We start from the raw sequence: 15,760 nt of genomic DNA, 5'->3' as shown, positions 1-15,760 counted from the left end.
GGAAAGAGGACTGCACCAGACTGCATACACCTGGAGAAAAGAGCAGACCTCACGGAACAGGGTAATATAGCAAAGCTGTGGCCTGGCAGGACCCAAGCCCTTCCCCCACCCCAGCTCATAGGCAGGAGGAAAACGGAGTGGGGAGGGAGTGGAGGCCTGGGACTGCTGAATACCTAACTCCAGAGATCTGCTCAGGGAGCACAAACCTACATTTTGTGGTGCTTTCATGATACTCTCATGATTAGGGGATTGGAAAGCTAAGACAGTCAAAATTCCTGGAGAGACTGAGATTCCAGCCACTTGTGGAAAGCAGGGATCCATATCCGGCTGCTCTGGGACAAAAGAAAGGTGGGCAATCTGAAAGAACTCCTAACAAGGAAGCCCTTAGCAAGAGAGTTACTAAAGGGGCAAGGATCACACAGAGCTTACTGCCCAGGAGAAAGGACAGGTAGACAAAATTCTCTGGGTGCACTGTGCCCAGCAGGTTGGGAGCTTTTACCATCTTCAGGTACTCCAGCTCCCTGGCTGGCTACATAGCTCCAAGGACCACCTCTGTGACAGGCAGCCTACTGTGCCTTTCTCCTGGCCAGCCCCACCTGGCTTGCAAACTGGTAAACCCTACCCTGGCATTAGGCCAGTCAGAGGGAAGATCTGTTTACAGCAACTACAAAGGCAAAGCATAGAGGCTAATACCTGTGTGCTTGGCCCACTGGTTCTGGCAGTGGAGACAGGCATAGCGCCAAGAAGTAGGAAACAGCTCTTTCCTCCCCCCAGGCACCAATACCACTTTCCCTGTGACCCCTGACATTGCTTCAGGGGATGAGCAGCTTCAGAGAGTAGAGCTTCTGGATACTAGAGGGTGCCATATACAAATATGAAATGACAAAGGAACCGGGTTCAAAGTAAAATTAATATAACTCCTGAGAAAGATGACATGGACCTCATGACTCTTCCTGAAAGGGAGTCCAAAATAAAAATCATTAACATGCTCATGGAGGTATGGAAATATTCAAGAAACCAGGAATAAATTCCGGTTGGAGATCCAATCATTGAAGAGCACAATAGAGGGTATTAAAAGCAGATTGGATACAGTGGAGAAGATGATAAATGAAATAGGAACTAGAGAAGAGGAATATAAAGAAGGTGAGGCACAGAGAGATAAAAGGATCTCTAAGAATGAAAGAATACTGAGAACTGTGTGACCAATCCAAACAGAACAATATTTGCATTATAGGGGTACCAGAAGAAGAAGAGAGAAAAAGGGATAGAAAGTGTCTTTGAGGAGGAATCGCTGAAAACTTCACCAATCTGGGGAAGGAGATAGTCTCTCAGGCCAGAGAGGTGCACAGATCTCCCAACACAAGGGACCCAAGGAAGACAACATGAAGACATATAGTAATTAAAATGGCAAAGATCAAGGATAAGGACAGACTATTAAAAGCAGCCAGAGAGAGAAATAAGATCACATACAAAGGAAAGCCCATCAGGCTACCATCAGACTTCTCAGCAGAAACTTTACAGGCCAGAAGGAAGTGGCATGATGTATTTAATGCAATGAAGCAGAAGGGCCTTGAACCAAGATTACTTTATCTAGCAAGATTATCATTTCAATTTCAAGGAGGGATTAAACGATTTCCAGATAAGCAAAAGATGAGAGAATTTACCTCCCACAGACCATCTCTACAGTGTATTTCGAAGGGAGTGCTATAGATGGAAGTGTTCCTGAGATTTAATAGCTGTCAACAGAGGTAATAAAACCACAGTAAAGAAAGAAGAGCTAATTACTAAGTAAATGCAAAATTAAATTAACTATCGCCAAAGTTAATCAAAGGATGGACAAAGAGTATAGAATATGATACCTAATATATAAAGAATGGAGGAGGGAGAAAAAGGAAAAATAAAAGAACCTTTAGATTGTGTTTGTAATAGCATATTAAGTGAGTTAAGTTAGACTCTTAGGTAGTAAGAAAGTTAACTTTGAACCTTTGGTGACCATGATTCTAAAGCCTGCAATGGCAATAAGTACATACCTATCGATAATCACCCTAAATGTAAATGGACTGAATGCACCAATCAAAAGAAATAGAGTCATGAACATACAATGTGGAAATGAAAGTCTCTTCAACAGATGGTGCTGGCAAAAATGGACAGCTACATGTAGGAGAATGAAACTGGATCACTGTCTAACCCCATACACAAGAGTAAATTCGAAATGGATCAACGACCTGAATGTGAGTCATGAAACCATAAAACTCGTGGAAAAAAACATAGGCAAAAATCTCTTGGACATAAACTTGAGTGACTTCTGAATGAACATATCTCCCTGGGTAAGGAAAACAAAAGCAAAAATGAACAAGTGGAACTACATCAAGCTGAAAAGCTTCTGTACAGCAAAGGACACCATCAAAAGAACAAAAAGGTACCCTACAGTATGGGAGAATATATTTGTAAATGACAGATCCAATAAAGGCTTGACATCCAAAATATATAAAGAGCTCATGCACCTCAACAAAGAAAAAACAAATAATCCAATTAAAAAATGGGCAGAGGAGATGAGCAGACAGTTCTCCAAAGAAGAAATTCAGATGGCCGACAGACACATGAAAAGATGCTCCACATCACTAGTTATCAGAGAAATGCAAATTAAAACCACAATGAGATATCACTCATACCAGTAAGGATGGCTACCATGCAAAAGACAAAGAACAAATGCTGGTGGGGCTGTGGAGAAAGGGGAACCCTCCTACACTGCTGGTGGGAATGCAAATTAGTTCAACCATTGCGGAAAGCAATATGGAGGTACCTCAAAATGCTCAAAATAGAAATACCATTTGATCCAGAAATTCCACTTCTAGGAATTTACCCTAAGAATGGAGCAGCCCAGTTTGAAAAAGACAGATGCACCCATATGTTTATCACAGCACTATTTACAATAGCCAAGAAATGGAAGCAACCTAAGTGTCCATCAGTAGATAAATGGATAAAGAAGCTGTGGTACATATACACAATGGAATATTATTCAGCCATAAGAAGAAAACAAGTCCTACCTTTTGCAACAACATGGATGGAGCTAGAGGGTATTATGCTCAGTGAAATAAGCCAAGCAGGGAAAGACAAGTACCATATGATTTCACTCATATGTGGACTATAAGAACAAAGAAAAACTATAGGAACAAAACAGCAGCAAAATCACAGAACCCAAGAATGGACTAATAGTTACCAAAGGGAAAGGGACTGGGGAGGATGGGTGGGAAGGGAGGGATAAGGGTGGGGAAAAAGAAAGGGGGCATTATGATTAGCATGTATAATGTGGCGGGGGGGGCATGGAGAGAGCTGTACAACACAGAGAAGACAAGTAGTGATTCTATAGCATCTTACTATGCTGATGGACAGTGACTGTAATGGGGTTTGTAGGGGGGACTTGGTGAAGGGGAGAGTCTAGTAAACATAATGTTCTTCATGTAATTGTAGATTAATGATACCAGAAAAAAAAAGAACGACAGGTAAGTTGCTATAGAAAGGAAATAACAGTACAAGAAATGGACTTATTTCGAGAGTGGCAGATAGGGTCATACATTATTCAGGTGACAACTGCATTGAGCTGTTTTACATAAATTGTAGAGGGCATGATGATATACTTTATGTACTGTTTCTTCTTTATCCTCTCTTTGAAACAGGAAATAAAAGAACAATTCAATGTTGTTACAAGTTTCTTAAGATAATGGGAAGTTATTAGCTACACAGGGAGTTCTTGTTACACTCCTTTCACACAATGGAAGGAATGACAAATACTATCACAGTATGATTATATATATCTGTGACATCAGGTCCATAATCACAGGTAGGCCAGCAGTGAAGGCAGACAGTAGCAATGATACATAGATATGTGTGTGTATGTGTGTGCACACATGTGTACATGCATGCACACATACACACATGCACTCATCAATATATATATATTCAGTGTGACTTCACAAAATAGTCTATCACAAGTTATTTAAACTCATCTTTTTCTTTCTCAAGGCCTAATCCTTTTTGTCAGGCAGTTGTCTCTTGCAATTATGACTTTGCTTTTGAGATGATTAGACATTTTTCATACCACAAATAAAGAAACTTCTTAAATTACTATTTAAGGGTATATAAGAAATTGTGTGTGCTGACATCAAAAAACCCTTGAATTTCCTACCTGGTGTTTACTGTCAAAAAAGCACAATAGGCTTTCAAACAGGTTCTCATAAGGAAAAATTCTGTTTGTTTTGTCACACTCTTTCCATTAATTTAAAAACCAGCGAAAGCCTGGAAACACTTGAAAATAACCCCCAATTTTGAGTTTTCAAAATGCTCTTGGGAAGCACATTTTGTGGATAATTGCAAATGCTTTGTGAAAGAGCTTAGGAACTGAATGAGCTCTGGATTAAGTACATACCATTTTATAGAACAAAAAAATCTTCCTTATGCTGCCTCAGAATCTTTGTTTACTATGCCTCACCAATTTATGCCAGAGATAAGAACTTATCAGCTTAGTTGAAAGCTCCATAGTCCTTGTTCATTAAATAGCTCCTAAAAACTGTGAAAATTAATCAAACATCTCTAAGGTCCTGAAAATTAACATTTCCTAAAAGACTGAAAATCAGCCAAAACAACAAAAGACGTAATACCTAATGTAAGAATGCATTTTGAGAAACTTGTATACTTACACATTATTGACAGCATTGTGGATTGACACAACCCATTTGGAAAGCATTATATTACATAGCATGTTATATTACATAGCACATATTGCCACCTAGCACATGGCATACCCAAGCCGCAAGGATGTCCATTCTCTTCAATACAATTTCTTCCTTGATGGCCAGAATGTAGTTTTGGCTAGATGACAAATCTATGCCTCTGCTTGTGTTTCTTTTATGACTAAGTGCTAACTTCTCTCCTGAGATTTTGGGGTGTGTGTGTGCGTGTGTTTGACTATGCTTGTCTGTTGGCTAATAGCTGCCATTATTCAGTAATTATTTTTTACCAAACACTGTGATATGTACTTTATATATGTTATCCCGTTTAATATTTATAATAATACTGTTTAGTAGATGTCATACTAATTATAGAGATGATAAAGGTTGAACTAAAAAACATTAATTAACCTAGCCACATCACAGCTGGAAAAATGTTCAGCTGACAAAAAGCTGAAATTAGAACGTATGTAACTGACTCCAAGGCAGAGAGCCTTAACTACTGAGCTGTCAATTATTATTTTATTTTCTATACAGGCTGACTAGTATCTGAGTTACTTGTGCACAAATCTTACTTCTTCAAATGTGGATTAAAAAAAATAAGAGTTGTCACTCACAGTCTGACTCACACTTAAAGAAGTTGTTGCCAAGCCCTACAAACCTTCTGTGTTTGGAAGGTGTCTCCTTTTCCAGCAGTTTGTACTTTCCCAAGAGTATGTCTGTGCCTCCCTTTCCTAGACTCGGGGGACAGGAAAGCATGTCGTGTATACATGGTACATGCCATACTCAGGGTCCTCTGACACCCATGCCTTGTGCCCTCTACCCTTTGTCTATTCAATGGGATGGATCATTCTCCTACTGCTAAGGCTGCAATTCCTGAGAAACTTCTTCTGCCCTTTCATCAGTCTTAGACTATAGATACTAAGTCAGAGCTTCCCCATAGTCACGGGTCATGGGGTAACTTGTCCCTTTCTAAGACCACCTTTGTTTAAGGCCAGCAGATTAGAAGGGCATCAGGTAGATGCAAAGTAATGACATAAGACAAATCATCAAAGAACACCATTTCAGTAAAGAAGGAAAAGAAATGTGATCAAGATACACTTGCACAGTGAAGTGCACTTGGTAAGTTGAGACACTGATAGTCTAAGTAACAGGTATTTCATAGGAATAATCTCATTTAATCTTCACAATATCCCTAATGTGTAACTGTTCACTGCAACATTTCCCATGTTTTGTGTGTTAACCTGTTTGCTCATTCCCTTTGCTGCATGGTCTTGCATTAAATGAATATTCCACAACTTATTTAGTAATTCCATTGTTGATTGATATTAGGGTTGTTTCCCATTGGGGCTAGTACCAATAATGCAGCTATGAAATTCTTGTACCTATGTATTGCTGGACATATATATGGATTTATATGGGCATATAGTTAGGAGTGGAATTGGTGGGGCATTCCATATGCTTACATTTAATGTTGGCATATAATGCCAAACAATTTTCCAACACTTGGCATTGTCAGTCTTCTAAATTTTAGTTCTTCTGGTGGGCATGAACTATCATCTTTTTGTGGCTTTAATTTACATTTCCATTATGAGTACAAAAGTTAAGCATTATTTCAAATGTTTAGAGGCCACTTTTTTTTTTTGAGAGGGTATCTATCATATTTATTGATCAAATGGTTGTAAACAACAATAAAATTCTGTATAGGGGAGTCAATGCTCAATGCACAATCATTAATCCACCCCAAGCCTAATTTTCATCAGTCTCCAATCTTCTGAAGCATAATGAACAAGTTCTTACATGGTGAACAAATTCTTACATAGTGAATAAGTTCTTACATGGTGAACAGTACAAGGGCAGTCATCACAGAAAACAGGGGGGGTGAGGTTCTAAGCCTCACCTCTGTTGATCCCCAATTTCTCAACTGATGGGCCCCCTGCGACTGTGCCTGTCTTAGGTTGTTCCTCCCTTGAGGAATCTTATCCGTCTCTGGCTAACCAGTCATCTTCCGGGGCCATACAGGGAGATGTAAAGTTGGTAAGTGAGAGAGAAGCCATATTGTTTGAAACGGTTAGCTTTTTACTTTTTTGCAGATTTATGCCCTGTGGCTTCTATGCCCAGCATTTGCCTTGAGGTATCTTTACCACTTGGAGGAATTATGATACTCGGTAAATTCGATATGAGGCACGAATTCTATTTAAGGGTTGTAATTAGGAAGGAAGAAGAAAAACTATAGAGGTAGCAGATGAAGAAAACGTGGGAGGATTGAGTATTTCTTTGCCATATCTTCTTGTAGAGTAACTTAAGCATGTATAGGTTTTAAACTACTAATTAAATTGCACACACACATTAACATAATAGGAATATAGTTACATTACCAAAGAGATCTATAATTACCATCCATCTCCAGTGAAGCCAAGAAAACCAGTTAGACACCCTAGGCATTTGTGAATATTTGTCTATGATATGATGGATATTGTCCAACTGTACATGAACAGTCTGAGAGAAATCAGACAAATTAAAACAACTCATTCCTGGGAACTGTTCACATCCCATATGTTCTTTTAACAGTAGATAGTCTGTAGTTGTAAGACTTCGGAGCGCTACAACTTGCACTTCTCCTAATTCTTGGTTGAGTTCCAACTGTATAGATCCAGTCAAATTTGTTGTTTTACTGAAAGCACAGGTCAGCTTAGATATCTTCTGCTTCATTCCAATGGCAAGTCCAGGAACCGGTGGGATGGATGCAGCTACAACTGCAGCATCACCTGGATCTTTGTTGAGGTTTTTTGATGATCATCTTCTGGTAGGACTCTTCCAGAGAGTGCTGATGTTGGAAGTTCTTCTTCATATCATATCTTAGTTCATTTTCTGGGTAGCCAAATTAGGCTTTGATCCTCTGTATAAACACAAAGAGACCCTTTGCCCACACTTTGATATGCCCTTTATACCGTTGTATAGCACTCATTGGAGGTCACCACACAGGAACTGCTTTTTTTTTAAGAGAAAGGAATATTATCAGAAAAGTGTACCTCCATAGCCGATCATCTGACACCCTTTAAGTGATCAAAATTAAGGATATTTAAAGCATGCATTAATCATTGATTTAGAGTTAGTTTTATCCTATCAGGGAGTAATCCCCCTTTTCTTTCTTTCTTTTTTTTTTTGTTATCTTTAATCTACACTTACATGAAGAATATTATGTTTACTAGGCTCTCCCCTATACCAGGTCCCTGCTATAAACCCCTTTACAGTCACGGTCCATCAGCATAGTAAAATGTTGTAGAATCACTACTTGTCTTCTCTGTGTTGTACAGCCCTCCCCTTTCTCCCACCCCACCATGCATGCTAATCTTAATACCCCCTTCTCCCACCTCCCCTTATACCTCTCTACCCACCCATCCTCCCAGTCCCTTTCCCTTTGGTTCCTGTTAGTCCATTCCTGGGTTCTGTGCTTCCGCTACTGTTTTGTTCCTTCAGTTTTTCCTTTGTCCTTATACTCCACAGATGAGTGAAATCATTTGGTATTTCTCTTTCTCTGCTTGGCATATTTCACTGAGCATAATACCCTCCAGCTCCATCCATGTTGCTGCAAATGGTAGGATTTGTTTTCTTCTTATGGCTGAATAATATTCCATTGTGCATATGTACCACATCTTCTTTATCCATTCATCTACTGATGGACATTTAGGTTGCTTCCAATTCTTGGCTATTGTAAATAGTGCTATGATAAACATACGGGTGCATCTGTCTTTCTCAAACTTGAGTGCTGCATTCTTAGGGTAAATTCCTAGGAGTGGAATTCCTGGGTCAAATGGTAAGTCTGTTTTGAGCATTTTGATTGATCTCCATACTGCTTTCCACAATGACTGAACTAATTTACATTCCCACCAGCAGTGTAGGAGGGTTCCCCTTTCTCCACAGCCTCACCAACATTTGTTGTTGTTTGTCTTTTGGATGGCAGCCATCCTTACTGGTGTGAGGTGATACCTCATTGTGGTTTTAATTTGCATTTCTCTGATAATTAGTGATGTGGAACATCTTTTCATGTGTCTGTTGGCCATCTGTATTTCTCTTTTGGAGTACTGTCTGTTCAGTTTCTCTGCCCATTTTTTAATTGGATTATTTGACTTTTGTTTGTTGAGGCATGTGAGCTCTTTATATATTTGGATGTCAAGCCTTTATTGGATCTGTCATTTACAAATATATTCTCCCATACTGTAGGGTTCCTTTTTGTTCTATTGATGGTGTCTTTTGCTGTACAGAAGCTTTTCAGCTTAATATAGTCCCACTTGTTCATTTTTGCTGTTGTTTTCCTTGCCCGGGGAGATATGTTCAAGAAGAAGTCATGTTTATGTCTAAGAGGTTTTTGCCTATGTTTTTTTCTAAGAGTTTTATGCTTTCATGACTTACATTCAGGTCTTTGATCCATTTTCAATTTACTTTTGTGTATGGGGTTAGACAATGGTCCACTTTCATTCTCCTACCTGTAGCTGTCCAGTTTTGCCAGCACCATCTGTTGAAGAGACTATCGTTTCACCACTGTATGTCCATCGCTCCTTTATCAAATATTAATTGACCATATATGTTTGGGTTAATGTCTGGAGTCTCTCATCTGTTCCACTGGTCTGTGGCTCTGTTCTTGTGCCAGTACCAAATTGTCTTGATTACTATGGCTTTATAGTAGAGCTTGAAGTTGAGGAGTGAGATCCCCCCTACTTTATTCTTCTTTCTCAGGATTGCTTTGGCTATTCGAGGTCTTTGGTGTTTCCATATGAATTTTTGAACTATTTGATCCACTTCATTGAAGAATGTTGCTGGTAATTTGATAGGGATTGCATCAAATCTGTATATTGCTTTGGGCAGGATGGCCATTATGACGATATTAATTCTTCCTAGCCACGAGAATGGGATGAGTTTCCATTTGTTAGTGTCCCCTTCAATTTCTTTTAAGAGTGACTTGTAGTTTTCAGAGTATAGGTCATTCTCTTCTTTGGTTAGATTTAGTCCTAGGTATTTTGTTATTTTTGATGCAATTGTGAATGGAATTGTTTTCCTGATTTCTCTTTCTATTGGATCATTGTTAGTGTACAGGAAAGCTACAGATTTCTGTGTGGTAATTTTGTATTGTGCAACTTTGCTGTATTCCGATATCAGTTCTAGTAGTTTTGTGGTAGAGTCTTTAGGGTTTCTTATGTACTATATCATGTCGTCTGCAAAGAGTGAGAGTTTAACTTCTTCTTTACCAATCTGGATTCCTTGTATTTCTTTGTTTTGTCTGATTGCTGTGGCTAGGACCTCCAGTACTATTTTAAATAACAGTGGGGAGAGTGGGCAGCCTGTCTAGTTCCTGATCTCAGAGGAAAACCTTTCAGCTTCTCACTGTTCAGTATAATATTGGCTGTGGGTTTATGATATATGGCCTTTATTATGTTGAGGTACTTGCTCTCTATTTCCATTTTGCTGAGAGTTTTTATCATGAATGGATGTTGAATTTTGTCAAGTGCTTTTTCAGCATCTATGGAGATGATCATGTGGTTTTTGTCTTTCTTTTTGTTGATGTGGTGGATGATGTTGATGGATTTTCGAATGTTGTACCATTCTTGCATTCCTGAGATGAGTCCCACTTCGTCATGGTGTATGATCCTTTTGATGTACTTTTGAATTTGGTTTGCTAATATTTTATTGAGTATTTTTGCATCTACATTCATCAGGGATATTGGTCTGTAATTTTCTTTTTTGGTGGGGTCTTTGCCTGGTTTTGGTATTAGGGTGATGTTGGCTTCATAGAATGAGTTTGGGAGTATTCCCTCCTCTTCTATTTTTTGAAAAACTTTAAGGAGAATGGGTATTGTCTTCTCTGTGTGTCTAATAAAATTCCGAGGTAAATTCGTCTGGCCTGGGGGTTTTGTTCTTGGGTAGTTTTTTGATTATCGTTTCAATTTCTTTGCTAGTAATTGGTGTGTTTAGATTTTTTGTTTCTTCCTTGGTCAGTCTTGGAAGGTTGTATTTTTCTAGGAAGTTTTCCATTTCTTCTGGTTTTCCAGCTTGTTGGCATATAGGTTTTCATAGTAGTCTTTAATAATTCTTCATATTTCTGTGGAGTCTGTAATGATTTTTCTGTTCTCATTTCTGATTCTGTTGATTTGTGTTGATTCTCTTTTTCTCTTAATAAGTTTGGCTAGAGGCTTATCTATTTTGTTTATTTTCTCAAAGAACCAGCTCTTGGTTTCATTGATTTTTTCTATTGGTTTTTTCTTCTCAATTTTGTTTATTTCTTCTCTGATCTTTATTATGTCCCTCCTTCTGCTGACTTTAGGCCTCATTTGTTCTTCTTTTTCCAATTTTGATAATTGTGATGTTAGACTATTCATTTGGGATTGTTCTTGCTTCTTCATGTGTGCCTAGATCGCTATATACTTTCCTCTTAAGACTGCTTTCACTGCATCCCACAGAAGTTTGGGCTTTGTCTTATTGTTGTCCTTTGTTTCTATATATTCCTTGATCTCTATTTTTAATTTGTTGATTGATCCACTGATTATTTAGGAGCATGTTGTTAAGCCTCCATGTGTTTGTGAGCCTTTTTATTTTCTTTGTAGAATTTATTTCCAGTTTTATACCTTTGTGGTCTGAAAAATTGGTTCATAGAATTTCAATATTTTGGAGTTTTCTGAGGTTCTTTTTGTGGTCTAGTATGTGGTCTATTTTGGATAATGTTCCATGTGCACTTGAGAAGAATGTATATCCTGTTGATTTTGGATGTAGAGGTCTATAGATGTCTATTAGGTACATCTGCTCTACTGTTGTTCAGTGCTTCTGTGTCCTTACTTATTTTCTGCCCAGTGGATCTATCCTTTGGGGTGAGTGGCATGTTGATGTCTTCTAAAATGAATACATTGCAGTCTATTTCCCCCTTTAGTTCTGTTAGTATTTGTTTCACATAGGTTGGTGCTCCTGTGTTGGGTGCATATATATTTAGAATGGTTATATCCTCTTGTTGGACTGAGCCCTTTATCATTATGTAGTGTCCTTCTTTATCTCTCGTTACTTTCTTTGTTTTGAAGTCTATTTTGTCTGATATTAGTACTGCAACCCCTGCTTTCTTCTCACTGTTGTTTGCCTGAAATATCTTTTTCCATCCCTTGACTTTTAGTCTGTACATGTCTTTGTGTTTAAGGTTAGTTTGTTGTAAGCAACTTATAGATGGGTCTTGCTTTTTTATCCATTCTATTACTCTGTGTCTTTTGATTGGTGCATTCAGTCCATTTACATTTAGGGTGACTATTGAAAGATATGTACTTATTGCCATTGCAGGCTTTAGATTCGTGGTTACCAAAGGTTCAAGGTTAGCCTCTTTAGTATCTTACTGCCTAACTTAGCTCCCTTATTGAGCTCTTACATACACTGTCTGGAGATTTTTTTCTTCTCTCCCTTCTTATTCCTCCTCCTCCATTCTTCATATGTTGGGTGTTTTGTTCTGTGCTCTTTTTAGGAGTGCTCCCATCTAGAGCAGTCCCTGTAAGATGCCGTGTAGAGGTGGTTTGTGGGAAACAAATTCCCTCAGCTTTTGCTTGTCTGGGAATTGTTTAATCCCACCATCATATGTAAATGATAGTCATGCTGGATACAGTATCCTTGTTTCAAGGCCCTTCTGTTTCATTGTATTAAATATATCATGCCATTCTCTTCTGGCCTGTAGGGTTTCTGTCGAGAAGTCTGATGTTAGCCTGATGGGTTTTCCTTTATAGGTGACCTTTTTCTCTCTAGCTGCCTTTAAAACTCTTTCCTTGTCCTTGATCCTTGCCAATTTAATTATTATGTGTCTTGGTGTTGTCCTCATTGGATCCTTTCTGTTGGGGGTTCTGCATATTTCTGTGGTCTGTTTGATTGTTTCCTCCCCCAGTTTGGCGATATTTTCAGCAATTATTTCTTCAAAGACACTTTCTACCCCTTTTCCTCTCTCTTCTTCTTCTGGTACCCCTATAATACGGATATTGTTCCTTTTGGATTGGTCACATAGTTCTCTTAGTATTGTTTTGTTCCTGGAGATCCTTTTATCTTTGTCTATGTCAGCTTCTATACGTTCCTGTTTTCTGGTTTCTATTCCTTCAATGGCCTCTTGCATCTTATCCATTCTGCTTATAAATCCATCCAGGGTTTGTTTCACTTCTGTGATCTCTTTCTGGGCATCTGTAATCTCCCTCTGGACTTCATCCCTTAGCTCTTGTATATTTCTCTGTATCTCCATCAGCATGTTTATGATTTTTATTTTGAATCCTTTTTCAAGAAGACTGGTTAGGTCTGTCTCCTTCTCAGGTTTTGACTCTGTGATCTTTGTCTGCCTGTAGTTTTGCCTTTCATGGTGATAGAGATAGTTTGCAGAGCTGGTACGAGTGATAGCTGGAAGAGCTTTTCTTCTTGTTGGTTTGTGGCCTTCCTCTCCTAGGAGAATAGCGACCTGTAGTGAGTTGTGCTGGGCAGCTGCGCACAGACAGGGCTTCAGCTTCCTGCCCGGCTGCCATGGAGTTTATCTCCACTGTTGCTGTGGGTGTGGCCTGTCTCGGGCTGCTGCTCCAAAGTGGTGGATTCGCATTGGAGGTGGAGTGTCTGGGAGGCTATTTATCTCCATAAGGGGCCTCCGTGCTCCCTGCAGCCCAGGGGATTAGAGTGCCCAGAGATCCCCGGGTTCCCTACCCCTGGACTAAGTTTCCCGCCCTGCCCCTTTAAGACTTCGGAAAAGCACCCTCCAAAACAAAACAACCACAAAAAAAAAAAAAAAAAGGCCGCTCATTTTTCTTTATTCTCCAGCACCAGCCTCAGGCACCCATTCATCAGCCTTGCTGTCCTGTTTCCCTAGTATTGGGATCCCTATCCCTTTAAGACTTCCAGAAAGCGCTCTCCAGAACAAAACAACAACAACAACAACAACAAAAAAGTGGTCACTCAGTTTTCTTTTGTCCTCTGGTGCTGGCCTCTGGTACCCTCCCACCATTCTTGCTGCCCTGTTTCCCTAGTATCCAGGGCCCTGTGCATGCACTGTGTCTGCACTCTGGTTTGGATGGCTGGGGCTGGGTGTTCAGCCATCCTGGGCTCCCTCTCCCTTCTGCTCTGACTCCTCTCCTCCCGCCAGGAGCTGGGGGTAGGGGCGCTTGGTTCCTGCTGGGCCGGGGCTTGTATCTTATCCCCTTCGCGAGGCACTGGGTTCTCACAGGTGTGGATGTGGTCTGGATATTGTCCTGTGTCCTCCGGTCTTTATTCTAGGAAGAGTTGTCTTTGTTATATTTTCATAGATATATGTGGTTTTGGGAGGAGATTTCTGCTGCTCTACTCACACCTCCATCTTGGCTCCGCCTGTAGAGGCCATTTTTATATCTTCTTTTGTGAGGTGCCTCTTCAAGTGTTTTGCTTATATTTTCTTTTTGGTTGTTTGTTTTCTACTGAAGGATCTGTAGTTCTTTAAATATTGTGGATAGAACAGTTTTCTTGTTTATATGTGGTATGAATATCTTCTCCCACTCTGTGGATTGACTATTCACTATTTTGTGACTTTTTGGTCACCAGAAGTTCATAATCTTAATATGGTCCAATGTTTCAATATGTCCTTTTAAGATATAGTGAATGTTGTGTCATTGTAGAACTGCTTATCCCAAGATTGCAAAACTATCTTAATTTGTTATATTCCAGATGTTTTATCACTTATCTTTTACTTTTAATTCTACAATTCATCTGAAGTTTACTTTTATGTATGGCATAAATTAGGGATCAAGTTTCTTTTTTTCCCGTATGTATATCTTATTGACATAGAACCATTTATCAAAAAGATTGTCCTTCTCTCTCATTCTCTAGTGCCACTTTTATCATAATTCAAGTGTCTGTGTATGTGTGGATCTGTTTCTAAGTGGTGTTTTTTATTCTGTTACTGATTTAGCTATTATAGAACAAACCTTAATTACTGTAGATTTAAAAATAAGTCTTCATGTGTGGTGCAGCAATACTTACCTCTTTTTTCTTCTTTTTCAATTTTGACTTATTTATTCTTTGCTTTTGCATTTACATAGAAGTTTTAGGATTCATTTATCAATTTCCAGACACACACACACACACACACACAACAAGAACAACAACAATCCCCAGTGGGATTTTGGTTGTGATTGAGTTTAGAGACCCATTTGGTGAAAATTAATATCTTTACAATATTGTTTTGCAACCTATTAATATGATATATTCTCCTTCCCTGCCCCCGCATCATTTAGCCTTTTAGAAAATGTTTTATAGTTTTGTTAGAGGTATTCACATGTTTGTTATATTTATTCCCACTTAATATTTTTGGTGCTTTTAAAATGAACACATGGGACTACATCAAACTCAAAAGCTTCTGTATGGCAAAGGACACCATCAACAGAACAAAAAGGCGTCTTACTATATGGGAGAATGTTTGTAAATGACATATACAACAAGGGGTTAACATCCAAAATATATAAAGAACTCACATGTCTCAAAACCCAAAAAGCAAATAACCCAATTAACAAATGGGTGTAGAATATGAACAGACAATTCTCCAAAGAAGAAATTCAGATGGCCAACAGGCACATGAAAAGGTGCTCCAGCCTCACACCAGTTAGGCTGGCCAGCATCAAAAAGACTAAGAACAACAAATCCTGGCGAGGATGTGGAGAAAGGGGAACCCTCCTACACTGCTGGGGGGAATGTAAGCTATTTCAGCCATTGTGGAAAGCAATATGGAGGTTCCTCAAAAGACTAAAAATAGAAATACCATTTGACCCAGAAATTCCATTCCTAGGAATTTACCCAAAGAATATAATTTCTCAGATTCAAAAAGACATATGCATCCCTATGTTTATTTTAGCACTATTTACAATAGCCAAGATATGGAAGCAACCTAAGTGTCCATCAGTAGATGAATGGATAAAGAAGATGTGGTACATATACACAATGGAATACTATTCATCCATAAGAGAGAAACAAATCCTACCATTTGCAACAACATGGATGGAGCTGGAGGATATTATGTT

This window comes from Manis javanica, chromosome 2 (genome assembly GCF_040802235.1).
Source record: "Manis javanica isolate MJ-LG chromosome 2, MJ_LKY, whole genome shotgun sequence".
NCBI classification, from domain to species: domain Eukaryota; kingdom Metazoa; phylum Chordata; class Mammalia; order Pholidota; family Manidae; genus Manis; species Manis javanica.
Note: the sequence above shows the minus strand (reverse complement) of the source record.